The 20,138-nt window shown below is 43.1% G+C and overlaps 1 long non-coding RNA gene across 3 annotated transcripts in view; it reads left to right on the top strand.

The window, feature by feature from the left end:
- The window catches only part of LOC143161880 (uncharacterized), a 304,778-nt gene extending 301,512 nt beyond the window's left edge, over positions 1–3,266 (top strand). For 2 of the 3 annotated variants that reach the window (XR_012995609.1, XR_012995611.1), the window contains one exon: positions 424–3,266. This is a non-coding gene — a long non-coding RNA (uncharacterized LOC143161880). The remainder of the gene's footprint in view (positions 1–423) is intronic. The other variant, XR_012995610.1, reaches the window with a different exon arrangement.
- Positions 3,267–20,138: the final 16,872 nt, after the last annotated feature.

Genomic DNA, 20,138 nt, shown 5'->3' with positions numbered 1-20,138 from the left:
CTTTCTCCTCCCCTGACCTCCTGGGGAGCTGTGCTGTGAGCTGCCAGTCTTAAGCTCTGAAATGAGAGGTGCTTCTGCCAGACTGCTGCTTGGTAAAGTTACCCCGTGGGTTGAAGTAAAAACGTCCCGAAGAGCCCTTGTGTGCATCCACGAAATGGTGTTAACTAAACCTGGGCACAAAATGGTTTTCTCATTTTCTGAAAGTTTAAGTAGTGAAGTTTAGGTAGCCCGCCACTGAGTTGTGATTGTGGCATTTTGGCGTTTTTGACAAAGTCAAAGTAATTTGGCATTTTGAGTTTCCTTCCCCGAGCTTAGATAAGTGGGTAGGTAGGTAGGTAGGTAGATATCTTTATAACCAAAATTCTGCAGTCAGTGCCCATTTCCAGCACGGAGCCTGATCTCACTACTACTTGCTGTTTCCAGGATTTCCAGCTAGAGTTGCAACGAGAAGGGCTTTATGGGAATCTGTCCATGACTTCTCAAAGAAAATGGCGAAGGTAACACATCTGGTGATCGCCGCGTGCCTTTATAAGCAGATGGGTCTGTAGCGGAGAACTGTCAATTGGAAAACTCCAGCACTGGTCTTTGTGCCTTCCATGTGAAATAATGTTATATATCACACAGTAATTATCAAAAGCGGAGCACTTTTTGGATGGACCTGCTCCTCTGATAGTAGACAACATACAGCAGTTACCTACCTGTGATCATGTTGTCAGCAAAACATTTGAAGTTATAGATGAGACCAGCAAATTGAGTGAATGTGCTGGGTAGGTATGAAATCAGGGGAGGGAGTTTTTTCTGAGGGTTTGAGCCTCATCTCCAGCACCAGCAAAGCCATGTAATCCGTTCCTTTGCAATTAGAGCTGCAAAATTACCCCCGGGCCAGAGCACTCACGCAAGGAGCAATTAGACAAGCTAGACAGTGGGAAAAGCTAAAAATAGTAAATAATCTGCCTCCACAAAAATACCTTGAATCATTAGAAAAGAATGTTTTATGAAACGTTCTGAAAATGATGAAAAAACCACTGAAAATGATCAAAATGTTTTATGTTTTTCTTAGGGACATGGTTTAGTGGGCATGGTGGTGTTGGGTTGATGGTTGGACTCGATGATCTTAGAGGCCTTTTCCAACCTTAACGATTCTCTGATTCTATGAATTTCCTAGGAATCAGTTACTGCTTTTATATTCTCATAGTGTTCTGCTAGAAGGGCTATATTCTAAGTGTTGTTTGACAGAGGTAAACATAAGTAACCTGGCTCCCTTCTTACACTTGAGACACTGAAAAAAGCCGAGTAAGTCCTGAGATTTTCATATCTAACCAACTGAAATTGGGGGAAATTAATTGGTTCGTATTGAACTTGGGCAAAATATGCCTTTGTGCTCTTTTAAGAAAAGCGGTCTAATAATTGGGGGGTAAAAAATGACTTATGTTGCGTTATTTAATGACTCAACCCACTTTCCTTTAAAAAAGCATGCATGAATCAATGATATTAATCTATTAGCTGAATCCAAACTATTATAAAAACTCTCCTTTTAGAAAGTATATTATTTGTGAAAGGATGACAACTGCTGACTTACTTATTTTGCAGCAGTCCTGGGCTGGTTGAAATGTAAAAACAAAAAGGCTAATTAGAGCAGGGTATTTTTAGGCCTTTGGAGGGAACTATATATGTTGCTATTTAATTAAGAATGACTCTTAAAGGATGATTTGACTGTTTGTTGCAGAGAAATTAAATTTCTGATGCAATTTTTTAAATGTAACAAAACTCAGACCTGAGGCTTGCAAGCAAAAAAAAGTATGTTCAGAATTAGCTGTTTACTAATACAGGTAAAAAAGGGGTTACAGACTGCTATGATTTTTTTTGTTGGTAACTTGTGTAATACTGTATGAAAAATGTTGTGAACAGTAAATTACATTCTGTTCTGGCTTTTCTATCTACAGGAGATAATTCAAGAGGAAAAAAAAACCTGTATAAAATTAAACAGCAAACTCTGTGTGTATCTGTGTGCACACACGTGTGTATGCATGTACTGTTGCTGGCATGCTTGTTTTCAAGTGGAAGTGTCAACGATGGATGACTTAACATAAACTTTAAGTGTATGGCAGACTGTTTTTGTGTGGTGCCTGCTGCTTACTTCATGAGCTGCTCTTTCCCAACCCAAGCAAGCATAACGCATTGCAGCGCTGTCAGCACCCCACCAGCCTCGTGACGGGGATGCGATACTGAAATTCCGGGGGCTCTTTTCCCACTGCCGACTTGGAGCAGAAGCGACTTTGGTGGCGAAGGGGCTGTGTGGGGCCCGGCCGGACTCTCAGGGTGCTGCACGGCAGTGGGAGGCATCAGTGGCCCTGGAGTTCCTGCAGGTGTTGAACGTCCAAAGGGTCTCTGGCAGCACTGCATCCACGTGTGTCATGTGCATCTGGGCACATAAGCGCGGTGGGTGTTTGCTCATCCGGCTGCCGGACACATGGTGACCGGGGCTGGGGAGGGCGGCTCTGGGGCTGCTCTGGGTGCTGGAGTTGCCGAGATCCACCCCATCCCTACAGCTCTGCACAGTCCCCTGGTCTGTGTGAAACTGTGCACAAAGTTTCTTCTAAACATGAATCTAATGCGCTTTCAGACTTGAGAACCTCCTTTTGAATGAAAACATTTATTTTAAGCAAAAAGCACGTTTGCCTCTCCAAATAAATGGAATTATGGTCCTAGGATCTGACTTAATCCTGAAGCTCTTACACTGTACAGTAAGTAGAAAAGAAAGGGGATTGCTTGGAGGAGCAGGGTTAGCAGGATCAGGCTCCATTTTATATCATCTCGCTCGTTTTCCTCCTGGTATTTAATACACCTTTTTCAGAACTCCCACTGGCTGTTTATAACAAAGTCAAATTAACTTCACATCTATTACCTAATGGCAAACAAACTCATAATTGAAAATAATGAGGGATGGTACAGGGAGTGCCCATCCAGCTTTCCTGCTAGGAAAATTTGAGGATTGTTAAACAAACCAAAAATGCAATTCCTCCAGATGTATTTTTATCATAAAGTCATGTCCTTTTTCAATTCATTTCAGGATTTTTCTCAAATGCTTTGTGACTATTTGTTCTTTTTCTACATTGTTTTCTTTGTGAAACTGTATTTAAAATCTGCACTGACATTTCAAAGGATTTGAGGGAAGATGTTTACAAAATAATGGTGACATTTGTATTTGTTGTATTTCTAAAAATGGAATTTCTGATCAGATAACATTAAAATATTTTTGTTCCAGCTTTGGTGTGTTTTCATGACATTTATGTATTTGTAGTTATGATTTTGGTACCTGATCCCCTGTTACTTGGCTAATTAAGGAAAGCGGAATCAGAATTTTTATTGTTCCTACATGTCAATCTGTTCTATAACCCTACTGCTGGTCTCGGCACTCTCTGACCTCAATGATTTAGCTTTTTTTTTTTTTCTGCTAAACCCCCGAGGTACCTGTATTCCAGTTGGTAGATTGCATATTCAGGACATCTAAAGCTGAAAGAAGCCTGGGCAAGAAGAGTAGTTTGTTCAGTGGATGCAATCATACGAATCTCCAGCAAAGACTAGAATGAAGACTGAATGAAATTTATTGTAGCAAAGTTTCCTTTGTGGGCTGCAAAAAAATATGTACAGAGAATTGGACAAAAAGTTTTGCAAGCTTCATTTCAAAGCCTGAACCCTATTGTGTGGGAAAAAAAAACCCTCCTGAAAGATGAGACTTAGTTTTTCCTGTGCAAAGAGGATACCTGGCCGGTACTTCATACACTGCTATGTTGTGACCCTGTAAGGGGATTTTGTACGTGGGCAAAAATTGGGCCCAGCAAATGACACGGTCAGTGTTAGAGGTCAAGGTGAAGCTTTGTTTCTTCCTTCTGCCTAGGCTGAGCTTTCATGGGAGCCCAACTTGATGTCAGGGCAGGTTTCTGCAATCCCCTACTGCCTGCACCTCCCTGTCCCCTCATCCCTTGCGGCACGTTCCCATCCCTCCCTCCATCTGACAGAACAAGGGAATGGCTTTCTGCCAGCTCAGCCCGCAGACCTGGCTCGGTGTGGGGTCAGAGCAGCGGGGACCTGGCTGGGGCTGCCACCTGCCAAAGCCCCATGGGCACCCCAGGGGCACCCTCCAGGGCTGTTTGGGCAGTCCGGAGCTGGTGAAACCCCTCATTGTTACTGAGATCGGGTGGGCGGTGGTGGCCTGCACCTGCCCACGTCCCGCCTGAACCGTCCTACCTGCACGCGTGGGGTGGTCTTGGGCAAATACCGCTTTCGTGAAACAAGTTTGTCGGCTGTGGTGCCTGGTTTTTGTGCACAGGGCCAAACCGAGCCAGAAATACAGGGGATTTCCAAGCAGCGTCTCCACCCCATTGCAGGGTCTGGCTCTTGCTGCTGTAATTCTGGAGTGAAATGAACAGTCCATGGTAAGAAAATAAAGCAGTGTTTTAACCTTTTGCCACTGAAAATGATCAAAAGCAACATTTAGATTTAAAAGAAACTCTTCTTTTCCTGACTGAGATGCTGCATGAAACATTTTAGCCAGTTCCAGGTTGAAACCAGCTCACTTTTTCTTTTAAGATTCAAATTTAAGCTAGTTTCTATTCAAAGTTTTTAAAGGGACATACACAGCCTCATTCTTCAGCATGACATTTGAGTCTCACCCCCTACCAGGAAGGATACCTTAACCTCCCTGTTGCTGAAAAGACTAGAGAGAAAAATAGCGTGGTTTTTTGTACATCGCTTCACATGGTCACTTAGTACTACTTGGAGTAAAGTGAGTTCATTGTAACTCCTCTGCTTTGTGTTTCACCTTTCAGTTTGCGTGGGACTTTCTGTAGCTGTACAGACATGGACAGAGAAAAAAATGAAAAAGCAAGGAAAAGTTTGTCCTCAGAAAAATCACCATATGGGCTACATGGGCTAGACACAGGTGGACTATGTGAAAAGAAGATTGTTTTGTAGATGATTTTGGGGACCATCAGGTTATTGATGTCTCCCAAAAAAAAAAAAAAAGAAATCAAGCTAAACCATCCCTATGTGCCTGTGTAACTGTACTACAAACTGGTTTTGCAGAAACTGCTTTAAACACAGCTGTGAAATCGAAGTGGGCAAATCTGTGAATATTTTTCTTTTAAGTTTTTTTAAGCAGAAATCAAGGAAGGGTTTTTTTTTGTTTGTTTTCTGACAGTGAAACAGACCACAGTTGTGCAGAACAAATATATTATTAAAGTATTCCCTACATATCTCCCTATCTTTCTCAAGCCATTCCAACCAAAAGCTTTTGTAAGCGTGTGGGGGCAGCACTGACCTTTTAATTCTGTTTATATGATGACTAGAAAAAATAAATCCCTGGTCGAGAAGGACCTGAACTTGTAGGAGTTGCCTCAAGGTGTTTTAAGCAACTATAACTTGAAGCGTTTCTGCAGGCAGCCAGCCCGGTTCCAGCGCTCCCGGCTGGCAGCAGGCACCTGTGGGGTTGTCAGTGGTTTAAGGGAGACACAAGGGCACAAGCACTTGTCCCAGTAGGCCTAAGAGATGGACAGTGCTGAGGTCCTGTGCCTGTGAGCACTTACAAATGGCTCAACATCTGCTCAGATGCAGTTTTGCTCGTGCCAGCACCGGAGCCCAGCGCTGAGGCTGGTGGTCAAGCCGTGGTTCCTGGGTTGCTCTTTGCAGTGGACTGAGGTGCTTGGTGGGTGCTCACTGGATCCGGAGCAACCTGTGGGGCTGCCCCACGCTCATGGCAGGTCCTGCCCAGCAGCGTGACTCAAGGCGGGCAGCACGGTGGTTCGCAGGCTGGCTGTTTGGAAGCATCCTCTGCTGCACCAGCCACCCTCCCTGCAGCCAGCCATGTCCCTGCTGCGCCATGCAGGCGAACAGGACCCAGAGAAGAAGCCATGCACGCAGGGTGGGCATTGCACCACCGGCAGGGACACGGCTTAGTAACCTGGGGCAGAGCAGAGCTCTGCAAAAGCACCGGGGGAGGTGTTCAGTGGTGTGGCTGCGGCACGTCTGGTCCCAGAGCTTCCCTTGCTCTGGGATGGCCGCTCACCCAGCCCCACAACTCACATCATTGTTGTTTGAGTTTGCTTTCAGATGGTTTTGCTCCCCAAAGCAGATCCTGTGGGAGCTTCTTCTCCAAGGGACAGCTGTGCTGAAAAAACACATCCATGGAGTGTGAGGATGCAGAGTTAATGCACGGCAGCAAAAATAGAGGGAAATAGAATATTGCATCGGTGAGATGAGGGATTGCAAGGCAGCCCATGGATGGGCAGGAATGGGGACCATGTTAGTCTCTGTCCCTAGGAGTCAAACAGCAGCTTTCAGCAAATATATCCTTTTTCTTCCTTTTTTTCCTTTTAAATGTTTGGGGTTTTTTTTGCTCAGCCACTTGCTCCTACATCACTGCATGAAAATACCGAGGCACAACCAGTGCAAAACCGCAGCCACTACCCAGGGCTGCAATCCTGTGCGGTGCTGAGCCCCTGCACGGAGCCAGCCAGTGCCCACTGCTGCCATCAGCGCCGGGGGAATTAAGGGCATTTCACAACTTTCAAGCACAGGAACAAATTGTAAACTGTAGTGTTGCATCCATGTGTGAACACACACACACAGACACACAGACACACAGAGAAAGCCGCCAGCAGCTGACGCTTCACACTAATCACTCTTATAAATGCCTCTAATTAGACTTATAAATACCTCTAACTTTCCTACAGGGAACAAAATGCCCAACAGGCTTAATGTAAACTCAGGGAAAAAAAAGAGTTAAAAAGATGAGTAAAAGCTATTTTTAAACCTGGCAAGTCCCAGACCAGCACTCTTGAAAATTCAACCAGTACTACAGAAATCCTAAATTGCAGTGCCCTGCACCCCACCGGAGCCCTTCAGGCTGCTGGAGGGGAGGCGCAGCATGGGCAGATTGGGGGTGAGCAGCCGGGGGAGGGGCTGCAGCCCTCATCCTTTGTAGCTGGAGGGCGAAACATTGGGATCCTGCAGAGAGGGAACACAGAAACCCTCAAGGCAGAGAGAAATAGGCCTAGACAAAAGCCCGTTACATGGTTGCAAATCACCCCACTGCTGTTATTTTATTTACCACTGTCCGCAGGAGGATTGTTTTCTCTTGCAAAATTTTAAGCTTTTTTTTTTCCTTCTTCTTCTCCCCCCCCCCCCCTTTTTTCCCCTCCTTGCTTCACAACAGTGGTCACTTATACCACAGTGCCACATACAGACTGAACTCACCCCGGCTCCCAGGCAGGGAGAGGGTGCTGCTGGCAAAGGCCTCCTGAGCATCCTCACCCACTGCCCTGGGTGCTGTTTGATGAAAAAAAATAAACCTTTCTTCCCAGGAAACAGCCCACGGGGGGCTTATTTCGACGTCCAGGTGAGGAGCACAGCACAGCCAAGCCACCCTGCGTGTTTGCTGATGCACAGACACAGGCACTCACACAACCCATGACTGCTGTGCCAGTAAAAACTCCCGATGATTATCATAAGACTTTTTTCATTAATCTTTTCCAAAGGATCTGTATATTATTTTTTGAGGGTGTAAAAAAGAGGAACAAAGGCCTCTGGGGCGTCACATTAATTTCATGGATGTTTGGGAAATAAATTCCCCTCTCAGTGTCTCTACAGTGCCGTGGAGTCACGCTCATCTTCCCCGTCCTATTCAGGCAGGTTAAGTGTAGGGCTGCTAGATTTTAACCATCGTGGTGAATATGAGTCCTCAGTAAAAACAACCCGTAGACTTTTGTGCTTTGGAAGAGGTGCTAATATGGACTGGGATTCGGTGGCAGTTCCCCCACCTTCAGCTTTAGGGTCTGTAAGACACCTTTTGGACATTATCTGCCGCGTGCATAAAATCATCATCGGCATGGAAAGGAAGGAAGGAGAAAAGACGAAAGCTGTGTCCCTGTGGGGAAGAAATTACTCCTGCCCTTGCTATAAACATTTTTCTGTGGTGGTGACTGCAGTGGCCTGGCTGTGGGGGGCACAGGGGGGTGTGGGGGGACCCCAGCGAGGTCCTGCTGCCCCAGCCCCAGCCAGCCACCTCGCAGCCAGGAGGTGAGCTCTCCCTCCTCTGACAGATATTTACAAGGTGTTTGAACAGGTAATTAGCGCCCAACCTAGGCTGGAGGAAACCCTCCTGGTCATCCCGCTGCAGCACAGGCAGCGAGCTGGAGGGCTGATTTTCGACGGCTGATTTACCCTGAACAAAGGCCCCAAACAGCACTGAGCGCCCGACTTAGGGACGGTAACTTTAGAGCCAATGGGCTCCTTTCCCATCAGTTTAAAACTGTTATTTTTTTCCAAGCTGATAACATTTTAAACATATTACAAGACAGAGTTTTTTTGGAAGGCAGGGAAACCCATAAATTTGCTATGAAAGAAACTTCTGTGAATAAGGAAACCCGTCCTGTGAATTCACCTGTTGCCACCCAAGGAGAAATGTTTGGTGTTTTATTTCAATCAAGAATTTGCCGCGTATCTGGTGCTTTATCTAACCTTTCTCTTTCTCTTTATCTAATCAAATCTCTTTGGAAGATTTGATGTTACGCTTGGCAGAGCTCTCAGGTTGAAGCTGCTTTATTATGCCGTGCTCTACAAGTTCTAACGTTTTAGACTGCTGGTATTGTAGGAATAAAAATATAGCCTGAAATCCTCACAGAATGGGCAAGGTGCATTTCACGTGGCCCAAATAAATCTTGAATTTTTTTATCAAGTTTATATAAGCGCTTGATGCTGTTGAAAAAAACCCAACACCCACCACTTTTTTTCTATAAGCAAAATCTTAGAAATGCACAGCGCATCTGTGGCTATCAGGAGATCTTTTTTGGCCTTGAACAGCAACTGGATCACCTGCACATCCTCCTCTGCAGGTGCGGAAACCCCACAAACCCCACGTTACCAGCTACCAGCTGAGGAAATGTGCCATGGTGCTACTAGTATAAACCTTTGCCATATCCTTAGTGTTGGTTTAAACTCTATCAATTCAGTGCAGCTATCCTGAAGTTTGAGCAATCCAGCTACTTCAGGTGAAGCACAAGGGCAGAGCGTGCCAAGCAAAGCCATTTGCTGCACAGAAGGAGGTTTGTGCCTCACACCCCCATTTTTACCAAGCCTTGTCTACTGGCCTTTATTTTTTAGCTTTATACAAAGACAGAACTGTCCTGTAGCAGCAGACTTTGATGGGTAGTCTCAGCTTCTCAGTACCTGTATAATGCCATTGACTACATGGACCAACGCCTGCAGTCTTGACCACTTTCTTCAGCCCATCACATTTAAGGAGGTCACTCTCAGGTGCGGTGGGGTGGGTCCTGAAACATGTGCCCATGCTCTGACCATTCTTGTCCATATTTCTTCACCTAAATCTGCTTTTCACAAATTTGGGGTGTTTGAACTGCAGCGTTTGGGGCTGCCCTTCGTCTCAAGTGGTGGCAGCTCCCAACAAAGGTGCAACATCAGCTAGCTGGGGGCATAACCTCTGACATTATCACAGCTGGAGCCACTCAAGCTGCATCTGTCATAGCACTGAGATTGCCCATATACAAAATGAATTTAGGATTACTGCAATTCACCGGTCAATGTGGGGCATGGTCCTGTTACAACCTCTAATTATGGGTGGTAACATCTTGAGCGTAAGTGGTAGGATTTTGTTCTTATGATGTCAAATGTTGGCCCTCACTGTTTGGTGCATCAGCTAAGGCTGCAAATAGGAAACCTTTTCTGCAGTGAAGACCCTACTTAACCTAACTCAATAGGTCCCAGCTGTGGTTTTTATTAGCAGAAAATTCATGCCACCTGCTTGCTTGCAGTCCCTCAGTGTGGGTCTGGTTGGTGGCCAACAGTTGCTGCTTCCTCTCCAGGTAAGGATTTTTACTTTTATTGCTATTTGTATGGTTTTTCTTACAATTTATAAGGTGTGTTGTTGTTTTTCTGGAGAATGGGGAAAAAAGTCTCTGCTGTAGGAGAAGGATGTAAGTTCTGTTCTGTGAAAGGTGGTTTGTTTGTTTAACATAGTTTTAAGTGTACTGTGTGCATAACCGGCAAATGTGCTTAAATCTGGTAGTGTTTTTCTTGAAACAATTAGGTTTAATGTATAAGTTCATGCTGAAGTTGAAAGTAACTAATACATTTAGTTTCAAATGGCTGCAAAGTTATTTCTGTGCTCAGAAAACACGTATACTTCATCTGGGATAGCAGCGCTGTGTCATAACTGTAAGTGGAATAAAACAAAATTTGCTGCTTTGATAATAAATATCTTCTTAACTGCCAGACTGTATCTTGCTGAGTACAGAGAAGTGTAATGGTGGCCTGTGTTAGCACTGAAATGGTGAGTGGTTTTAGGAATCCCAGGGATATTCTGAAAAATAACATGAGGAGTAAGTTAATTTTGTAAAAATGAGGCATAACGTAGAGAGCTGTGGTCTGGTCCCTCTGTAGACAGTGGAGCCTCTTAATGCTAAGTACTGGAAAGGTGTATGGTAAGAGATGGTTGTTGTTGCCCATCAAAAATCCTGGGTCTGGGTTATATGCAGAAAATGTCAATATGTTAATAACCCTTGGCTTGTTTGTCTACTGGTTTGTGCAATTAGGGAATGTTTTCTAGCTTTGTCTTTTTGCTTGGGGTTGGAGACATGCCCTTTATTTATTTGTACCTTAGAAACATTTGTCACTGCAGGAAGGGGGTTTTTAAAGCCCACCCCAAATGCCTGTGAGATTCCTGACAGCACCTGGCGTTCCTGCTCTGAGCAGCAGAAGGAACCCGGGGTACGGGGCTCAGCCTGGACGTGCAATGGGCGCACAGCGCGGGGAGCAGCAGCGTGGGTCTCCTCCTGGGCCGTGTCCTTTCCCAGCAGCAAGGGTTGGGGCGCAGCTCATGGCTGGGCTTTAGAGGAGGCATTGGGAATGTGGGAAACTAATGATCAGAGAGCAGAGTTCCATTTCTGCCTCCAAAGGGGATTGGTGGGGTGGGTGAAGGCAACTTCTTTTTCTGGCTGTCCCATATAAGTGCTTTTTTGCATCGCTCGTGGGCTGGGGATCAGGCAGCCTTGCAACCCTGTGAGTCCCCTGCACACCCTCCCACCGCATCTAAAAATACTTCCCGGCAGAGGATGGGGAGGGATGATGCTTCTTGGTGACCGACCAGGGGTCACAGTGCTGCTCTGATCTGCAGTGCCCAGCCGTGAGAGCCAGAGCTTTAGTCTTGGGGTTCACGTGTAAAAGATGGCGATATCTGAGTGAATATTTAAAAGTTATCTGTTGCCTTTAAGCCAGGTACAGGGAGGGCAATTGTCACAAATATTTTAGTGTTTTAGAGTTGCGTTTGGGGACAGTTAAAGTGGGTCGTTAATTTAATCTAATCACCTGCTGGCCTACTCATACTTTTTTTTTTGTTGTCAGGATCATATCAAATGTAGTTGTCTCTTTTCCAGCAACAAGGAAGAAACTAAAGAAAAAGAGTCAAGGTAAGTGCTGTGTACAAACGGCTTTTGGTTCTTCATCTGTGTGGACCTTATCCTTATTAATTTCTGTAAATTAATTTCTGTAATGACTTTAATAATGACTAATGTGATTCTATAACAAAATGTAGTTATTACTGTGCTAAGGGTTCAGCAAATAAATTAGAAAAAACATTTAACTCACAGGAAGGTTTTAAATATCTCGCTGAAAGTGGGGACCCGGGCTCCCAGGTCTCTCTCTGCAGAGCACACTTTAGCTTTGGACGTACTTTGAAAGACTTTAAACGGCTTGAGACTTGTAGTTTGCCACAGGAGCTTAGAGCAAATTCATGTTTCTAGGTTTTAAACCCTGAGCTGGAGTACAAGAGCCCTGCTCAGGAAGGTAAGGAAAGGTATAACAAGGTCATTTTGAACCACATACATTCAGGTTGTACCTTTAAAGTCAATTGTAAATTTAATTGAAAGCTGAGGGCAAGGGAGGCAGGGAAGCACCGATGTGCTGACTTATTTTGAAGCGTGTGAGGAGCCGTGCAGTTGAATGCTCGATGAGCCACATTCTTAATAAAAATGGCGCTGGGCAAGCTGGCAGGAAGAGGGACTGGGTGAGGTGAAGGATGAGGTTTGGGACAGTGCGTGGGGGCGCCCATCTGTGCAGCCTCTCCTCGGAGTCTGGTGCTCTCTCAAGTTGATGGCAGCATGTGAGGGTGTGAAAGATGGCGATAAAGTTGCGTATTTAACCAAAACCTCCAACAGAAGGTTTTGCAGGGGTTTTACTGCACTGGCGAAGTGATGGATGAACAGAACCGACCAGATACGGCTGTTCGAAAATGGAACTGGAAAAGGCAACAACTTCACTGAACTTGTGCTCAGTTTGAGGAACAACATTTCTCTTCCCCCTCTGTTTTTGAGATGTTCAAGAGATCCACTGGTGAAGGAGGTGACAATATTTCACCCTCCTTACGGATGGACGTGCTGAGGTGTAGGGGGGGTGCTGTGCCTTGTCCCACACCCAGCAGGCAAGGGGCAATCCGGAAAAGTCCTCCTGCTCAGGACTTTGCGAGCCTGATCTTGCTTTAGCAATAATAACTGATGCTGATCTGACAGAAGAGCACCCACTAAGAGAATAATGGCTCTTGGTGGTATCGACAATTTTCCTTTGCTTTACTAGTTGTTTTATACAGAATAATAATATCTTTGTAAAGCTTACACCCACTTTGTCAGAGGAACTGCTCACACAGGTGCTTCTGTGCGCCTTCCAGCCAGGTGCACCCACACTGATCTCCCAAAGCCTTCTCCAGCCAGCCGTGCCGCATGAGCTCCTCTGCCCCAGGTCTGTGCAGTGCCACCCTCAAGGGAGAGGTGTAATTAGCACAAGCTTTTCCTTTTCTCTGTAACTGCGTTTTTTTCCCCTTAGCCTCACTCTTTGAATAAGGAAAGTAATGTTACCCGTGGTGGCTTTACTGGCTGACAAAAATTTGCATCGCTTTGCCACAGAAAGACGGGTGAATATTATGGTCTTTTCTGCATGAATTTGTGGTTGCTTCTACTGCCTTGCTGGGCTGACTTGTGGCTGACCAGTTGACCGCAACGGTAACGTGAAGCCTTGCTCTCCTGGAGTCTGAAACAGAAATTGCATAGAAATCTGGTGGGTGTGGTGCTAGATCCCGAAGAGAAATATATCTTACAGTACATGGCTGTCTCTTTTAAGCTGTTGATATTTATAGCTGTCAGCTGTTACATTTATTAAGTTGCTTGATGGTCTAGGAAATCATGTACTCGGGACAGTGGCGATGGTGACGTCAATTTTTTTTTGACTGTAATTTTACCAGCAAGTTTCCTGTTCTCTGTTTTTTAAAAATGAGAAATAAATATAGAATTCATATGGGATGTTTTCTAAGTCATAAGGCAGGTATTTTTAATCTGTGCGTCACATACATGCAGTTGCTCTCCATTTGAGCACAGTCTTTGCTGCTTTATTTCAGAAATACTCTGTAAGGGCTTTAACAACAACAACCACCCTTCCCAATTCATACCAGGTTTTACTAAAAGTAGACTGCAGTTGTCTCCTCTAGTCTAAAGTTTCTGAAAATTGCTTCCCAAGTCCAATTTGGTCTTGTTCACCTCATTATTTATGGAGGATAAAATTAGTCCTTTCGCCTGCATTACTTATTAATTCCTCAGTCTATTTAAAGAAGACTTGCATGAGTTGTTAGTCACGTGTTGACCACTTGCACCGTGTCTAGACCCAAATCAATACCTCATGGGGAATTAGCTGAAATGCATCAGGCTTCTAATGCATGTATTTTTACACCAGAAATGAAACTGCACTGAGCTCAAAGATTTTGTGCTGGATGTTCCCAAACATTGGTGAGAAGGGATAGGGGTGTCATCTCTCCTGTCACTAATTCCTGCATCTTTAGGCATCTTCTTGCAAATCTTTGGCTTGTAATTTTTTTTTTTTTGGCTTTTCTTTTTGAGTTAACTATAGTTCCTCTATTAATATTCTTGGCGGAATTCTTTTTTGTTTGTTTTTTCTCTGTATGTTACTTCTCCATTAAATATGTGAAACAAAGCCTTAGCATTCTAATTCAGCAGTATAGACAATTGCATTATGTAAGTATTGAAGACTGCCCTTTTTTGGAAGCTTTTGGCAACAATACTTTTTTTTTTTAAAGCTTAGACCAGTGTTATCACTCTCCAAAATGAATAATGCAGTTGAAATTGGTATTCTGATTTGCCTGTTATTGATCTAGCTGCTCTAATAACTTTGTCCTGGGAAGGTCACGATATGTGTTTTTGTGTTTTTGTTCTAGCAGTGATTTGGTTTTATCTGTTTTCCATGCCCCTCAAATTATTTACAGTTATAGTATTTCAGGATAACTTCACGGGGCTTGTCCCTGTTGCACTAAAGTCAGTGGAAGCCAAAAGTATGTCCACGTAGTTATTCAGTAGCTAGAAAGGCATCCAAACGTGAAGATCATTGTGCTCATCTTTGTGACATTCTGCTTGCCATTATCAGTTATGAACATCAAATTAGTTCGATTCTGAATTTTCTGGATATATTCCTGTGAAATTCTGCTTTGGCTTAAATCAGGTATATTGTTATCCTGGAAACAGAGGTTACTGTTTCCGTTCTTACTGAAGAGAAGTATTTAAATGCAGGTATGGATGTTTTGGAAAAACTGAAGAAAGCTGAGACTGTAAATTTTTTCATAAACCATAAATCATTATAACAAGATTAGCCTTTTACTACCTCTTTCCCAATTTCTCCCTAAGGCAGTTTTTTTTGTTACTTTTGGGCAGAGCTGTCATGGGAAATCCTTTGCTCTTCATCTCGCTAATATATATCCTTAATCATCCGTATTTGAAGTTTGGAGTATGAATTAAGAGAATATTTAAACTCTTTTGAATAAGTGAAGTTACCCAGTGGTACCACTGGTGTAACATTTTCTCTCTATTGATCCTGTTCTGTTCTTGTGATCCAATATTGCTTAAATCAGAATAATTACATTTTTTATAATGGCTTAATTAATACATTTTTCAGAGGTATGAGTGACTAAATATGTAATTCTCCAGGCTCCTGGTGACATACCCAGTCAAAAGATTTTTTTTTCTTTATCTTGAGATAGCACCTATAAGATTATTTTCTTTAACTGGTGGAGTATGTAGTCTTGCATGTTTATTTGAAAAATATCTTTAATAAGTAAGTTTTGGCTGTGATCTTGCAAATAGTTAAGCATGCGCTTAATATAGTGCTACTTCAGCTAGATAATAGCTGGACTGTGCAGAGGATTAAGGGAGCTGGGAACTAAATTCACATTGCTTAATGGGAACTGAACTTCCCAAATTTTTTTTTTGGGGGCGGAGAGGGGGTGAAGGCTAAAGGAGGGTGGGAACCAGGTTCCAGTATTTTCCAAAACACTTGAAACCCATAAATGACGTAGCCCCAGATTCACGTTCATTTCTACAGTTCAGATGAAGTCAGAGGAACTGATCCAGGTTGCATCTGGCTGCTGATTTGGCCCTTGCCAGCTAACACAGGTGAAAACTATTGTCTGAAGGAAAACTATTTTTACTCCTGTGGGTGTTATAACCTGACAGAACGTGACACTTGCATTTTGCTGTCGTGTACTGTGAGCTGTGAGGAGCAGGGAAGGCTGCTCTCCTCCAGAGAGCTGAACCAAGCGAAGAACGTGCATCTGGGCCTAGTGCCTTGATGTTTTACGGTCACCTACAGGCAAATTTTAATGTTTCGAGCTTTAGATTCATAATTCAGGCTTCCAGGATTCCTTGCTTTAACTGATGCATAGCAGGGGAAAACCTGAAACCTGAACTGATTTCTTTCACTTTTTTTAATATGGTGTTAGTCCACACCGTGTCATCTCAGTTTATTCCATCTGGTGAAGTGGTCCAACTACTAGGAAATCAAAACTTAAATCAAAGCTGTGATAGGGATCAATAGCTATTCCATGCAAACTCTCCTCATCCAATGAAGTATCATGGGTAACTTCTCCATTTGAAAAATATCAGTCTGACTAATTAAACTTATTCTACAAGTAATATTTTGGGGTTTGCCAGTTAATAAAGCACTACCAGTTAAGGTTATACCAGACATCTAGAGTTTCCTACCTATGGATTATAGGGCATCTCTATCTCTACATTACTTGTGGGTTTTTTTGTTAATAAGTGCTGTGATCTTTCCTTTGGTTTTCTTCTCTCTGATACTCCCAAGCTAATTAATATTTGCAGTCGTCTTTAACTATCAAATAGGGTTGCAATCATAAGCACATTCTTAAACCTCTTAGTACTGAAAGGAAGACCTAAATAACTTTTAAATCTGTGAGACAATGTCAAGAAATGTACTTGCTTAAATTTAATCCATCACTCTGTGCCAGCAACACATATAGCTGAAAGGTCAGAGAATCACTGAGAGGGAGAAAAACAATTAATTTGGTATCAAAAAGGTAATAGGATAAGGCCTCACCAACCCTCTCCTATTGTTCTGCCGCATTAACTTCAGCAGGTCAGATGCCACTGGTCGTTGACCTCGGGCTAAACAGGGTCAGCCCAGGCTGATTACAAAAGAGATGTGTTTGCACTTACCCAAGTGTGTCTTAAAAAAACCGAACCCACATCTGTGTTGTTCCCGGGGAGGAACACACAAAGGGTAATCATTTTTCAATGCAAATATCACTTACAGAATCTTCTGCGTGAAGAACAGTGTCTCCCACCATGGCATGGCTCCTATATGTGAGTCCTTTCCACAACCATGACACACCCAGACCTGCTTGTAGGTGCGTGTCAAAGAACTGGTGATGCCCTGGGAAAATCTGCCATGAAAGGAACTGGTGGAAAACAGTTGTATTATTTTTTCCTCAACTCAGCTGCCACACATCATTTCAGTAGGAGGTCTGCTCCAAGAGGAGCTGCTGATGTTATTAAAACAGAAGATGCCAGTGAGTTAGATAATTCTCTTGGAGGGGGGAAAAAAATTTCCAAAATTTTCTATCCCTACAATTCTGGTTTTATGCAAGCCTTCACCCAGTGTAGTGGGCGAGATCTTGGCCTCACCGTATCTTTTAAATTCACCTGTCTAAGCCTTTGGGATCTGCTCTGTGCTCCTGCTGGGATCAGTGGTGCTCCCCTCCTTTGGACAATTCATCCCACTGCTTTTAGGTGCGTAGCTGGAAGGAATCACTTTCTGTTGATGCTGGACTGGCTTCATCAATGCTGCATTGACCCACAGGTTGGTTTTCTAGCGCAGCTCTGTGCAGTTAAGGCCCAGGTGAGGATACTGTCTGTCTGTCTCCTTTCAACAAATTCTGATGCTTTTGGTTGACTTCAGCCAAAGGTCACCAACTGGTAAAGAGCTACAAGTTTCTACAAGATTTGTGACAGCAGACTACAAGTAGGGCAGAGAGACTCTGGAAGTCTCCTAATCAGAGATGATGAAAAATCCATAATGTCAGCTCACTTCTAATAGTAAAGGAACCGGGGGTGGGGGGCTGGAAGCTGTGTGGCTCAGCCACAGAAATGGTTATAGATGAGACAATCAAAAATGAGATGCAAATTATGGGAAACCTTACTTCTGTAGCTCTTCAGCTTTCCAAAGCTAACTTAGACCCTGACTAGATGCAAGTGCCTTATTTCTGTACCTTATGCCAGACTGCCCCATCCAAGCCATCCAGCTCGTAGCTCTGGAGTTCAGACAATTTTAATAATTACAAAGCTGTAAATATTCCAGCTGACAGATGTGAACTGGAGTATCACTGTGTTGTAAAAACATTTGAGACTCTAGCTCCAGGCTAGAGACAGTTAGCTAATTGAAAAAAAACCCTCCTACTTTCATATGCCATCTACCTGCTTAAATTTTAATAGGATTCCTCCCCTAAAAATACTCATTTACTCTATGGATGAGACCTTTTGGAACCAGTTAAATTCTTATTACCTTTATTGCTGGGCTTGATTCTGCAAAGTCCTGGGCCTTTCCTACCTCTGCTGGGGAATTGGAGTTACAGGTTTGATTTCAAGCACCAGTGTTTCTAATGCAGGTAGGGTGGACTCCTAATTGTACAACTGTTTTTCTAGGAAAGCAACAAGTGAAAAAGGGCTATGATAATTGCTAGTAAATATATACTGCTTAGTAAAGATTGGGTGGAGTGAGGGGAGCAATCAAATCCATTGAAGTAGGAAAAGTAGGAACCATTTGCCTCTTTAAAAATATTAAACTGCAACAATGCTCTTTTGCTTGGATCATGCTGATTAAAAGCATTAATTGTGAAGATTTCTCGTATGTTCTTGAGTCTTGCTAGGCTTTGTTTTGTGTTGACCAACAGCCCTCTGTGCAGCTCCCACATTTGAAGTCTTCCCTCACGCAACACTTCCACATTTGAACATTCACCGGTCATAAAGATAATATTGTAATTGTCCCGATGGCACCCAGATGCAGGTATTTCTTCATCAGGAAAGAGCAAAGCATATGTGTATGCATGCACTCTGCTCAGATGCCTCAGAAAACAAGGCAAAGAGTGGGAAATTAAAGTGCTGAATGAAGAATGAGTTAGATAAGTGGAAAAGTAAGGAGGATTTTGCCAAGCTGAGACTGTCCTGTGGTGTCTGTCACTTAGAAACCCAATTGCACGGTCAACTGCAATAGCATGAAAGCCCATCAGCCCAGTAATCTCCAGCTTGTAATTGATTCTGTTTCTACAAATGTTAGCTAAAGCAAAAATCTGCATTAAGGTAAGTGCTAAACATCCATCAGCCTGACTGATTAGTCAAAGTAGGAATTGCTGGAGAAATGCATGTTATTTGCCATCAGATTAAGTGAAGTTTTGCTTCCACAGTCAGAAAGCTAATAATTTGCTTGTGATGGGATCAGTTCAGTTTTCAGCTCCGCTTGCTGTACAAATCTCTGTCTGAGGGCACACCTCTTCAGATCATGAGGCAGATAGGCAAAATAAAAATATTTTCTGATTAAATAGGTATCAAAAGATGTTGGGGGAAAAAAGCTTGAATTGCAAAGATTGAACAACTAAACTAGACAATAAACAGGCCAGACTCTTTATATAAAAAGACCAAACTGGATTTATCTGTGGATTGTCTAAATCTTCTTTGATATTGCTTCTTTTGTCTTATATCTGTTTTTCTTTGCTATTTTCTTTTCTTAAAGCATGATCAGCTGATATTAGTTTCCATGAACTTGTTAATGTAATTATGCTTTTGTGAACTCGGCAACTATGTTCCATACCTAAGAATGCATACAGGGTATATATGTTTTTACAGTATAACAAATATATTGATTTAGTGGGGAGATAATACTGAATTTGACAAACTCTTATTTTTTTGAAACATTCTGTAATGATTATGTGTGTCCATACTAAAATTATTCCTGGTCCAACCAAAATCTGTCATTTGCTGATGCTGAGCAATTATGTGGCAGATAGTATTACTTTCCTTTCTAGCTTATGTCACTCTACAAGACATAATGAATTACAAGTTTTATAATATTCTACTCATACTTTCGTTGAACATTCTAGTATTTAAACTTAAAATTAACTTATAAAAATGTTCTCTAGTAATCATAGGACTCTAAAGCTTAGCGAAAATGAATGCAAAAGGGTTATAAAGAGATTAAAACTTGATTTTCTTTGTATTCAAGCAAGTACTTGTGAATAATTTTTTCTCTACTTGCTTATCTCCAAGGTAAGCATCTTGCATGTACCTCACCAAGAAATCCAGTACAGACCAACTCTGCAGTTCAGCAGCAGCCCTTCCCTTGGGAAAGTGCTATGGGATTTTTAATGACCGCTGGTGGTCAGGACTCTGTTTTTACCACCACCGATGATCGCCTCTGTCCATGTGTGCTGGGCTAGCAGGTTTGATGTCAACAGAGCACACTTATCTGAATCTGCGTTTTGATGTTTCTTCCTCAAAATACCCAATACTTAGTCACCTTGGAAAGCCCTTTCATTCCCAAGTTCTCAAAAAATGTTCTCCCTCTACATATTGATGATGAGCCTCTTGGCCCTGTGATCCCTGACAGCTCTGTTGTTTATCAGCAGGATGGGGGAGTTGCACTGGCTGTGATCCCATAGGGCTGGTCCTGCTGGGCACCGTGCAAGCCAAGCCACGGTGGTGCTGAGATCCTAATAATGTCTGAAG

Source organism: Aptenodytes patagonicus, chromosome 6 (genome assembly GCF_965638725.1).
Source record: "Aptenodytes patagonicus chromosome 6, bAptPat1.pri.cur, whole genome shotgun sequence".
NCBI lineage: Eukaryota > Metazoa > Chordata > Aves > Sphenisciformes > Spheniscidae > Aptenodytes > Aptenodytes patagonicus.
This window is presented reverse-complemented; position numbering and strand designations above follow the sequence as displayed.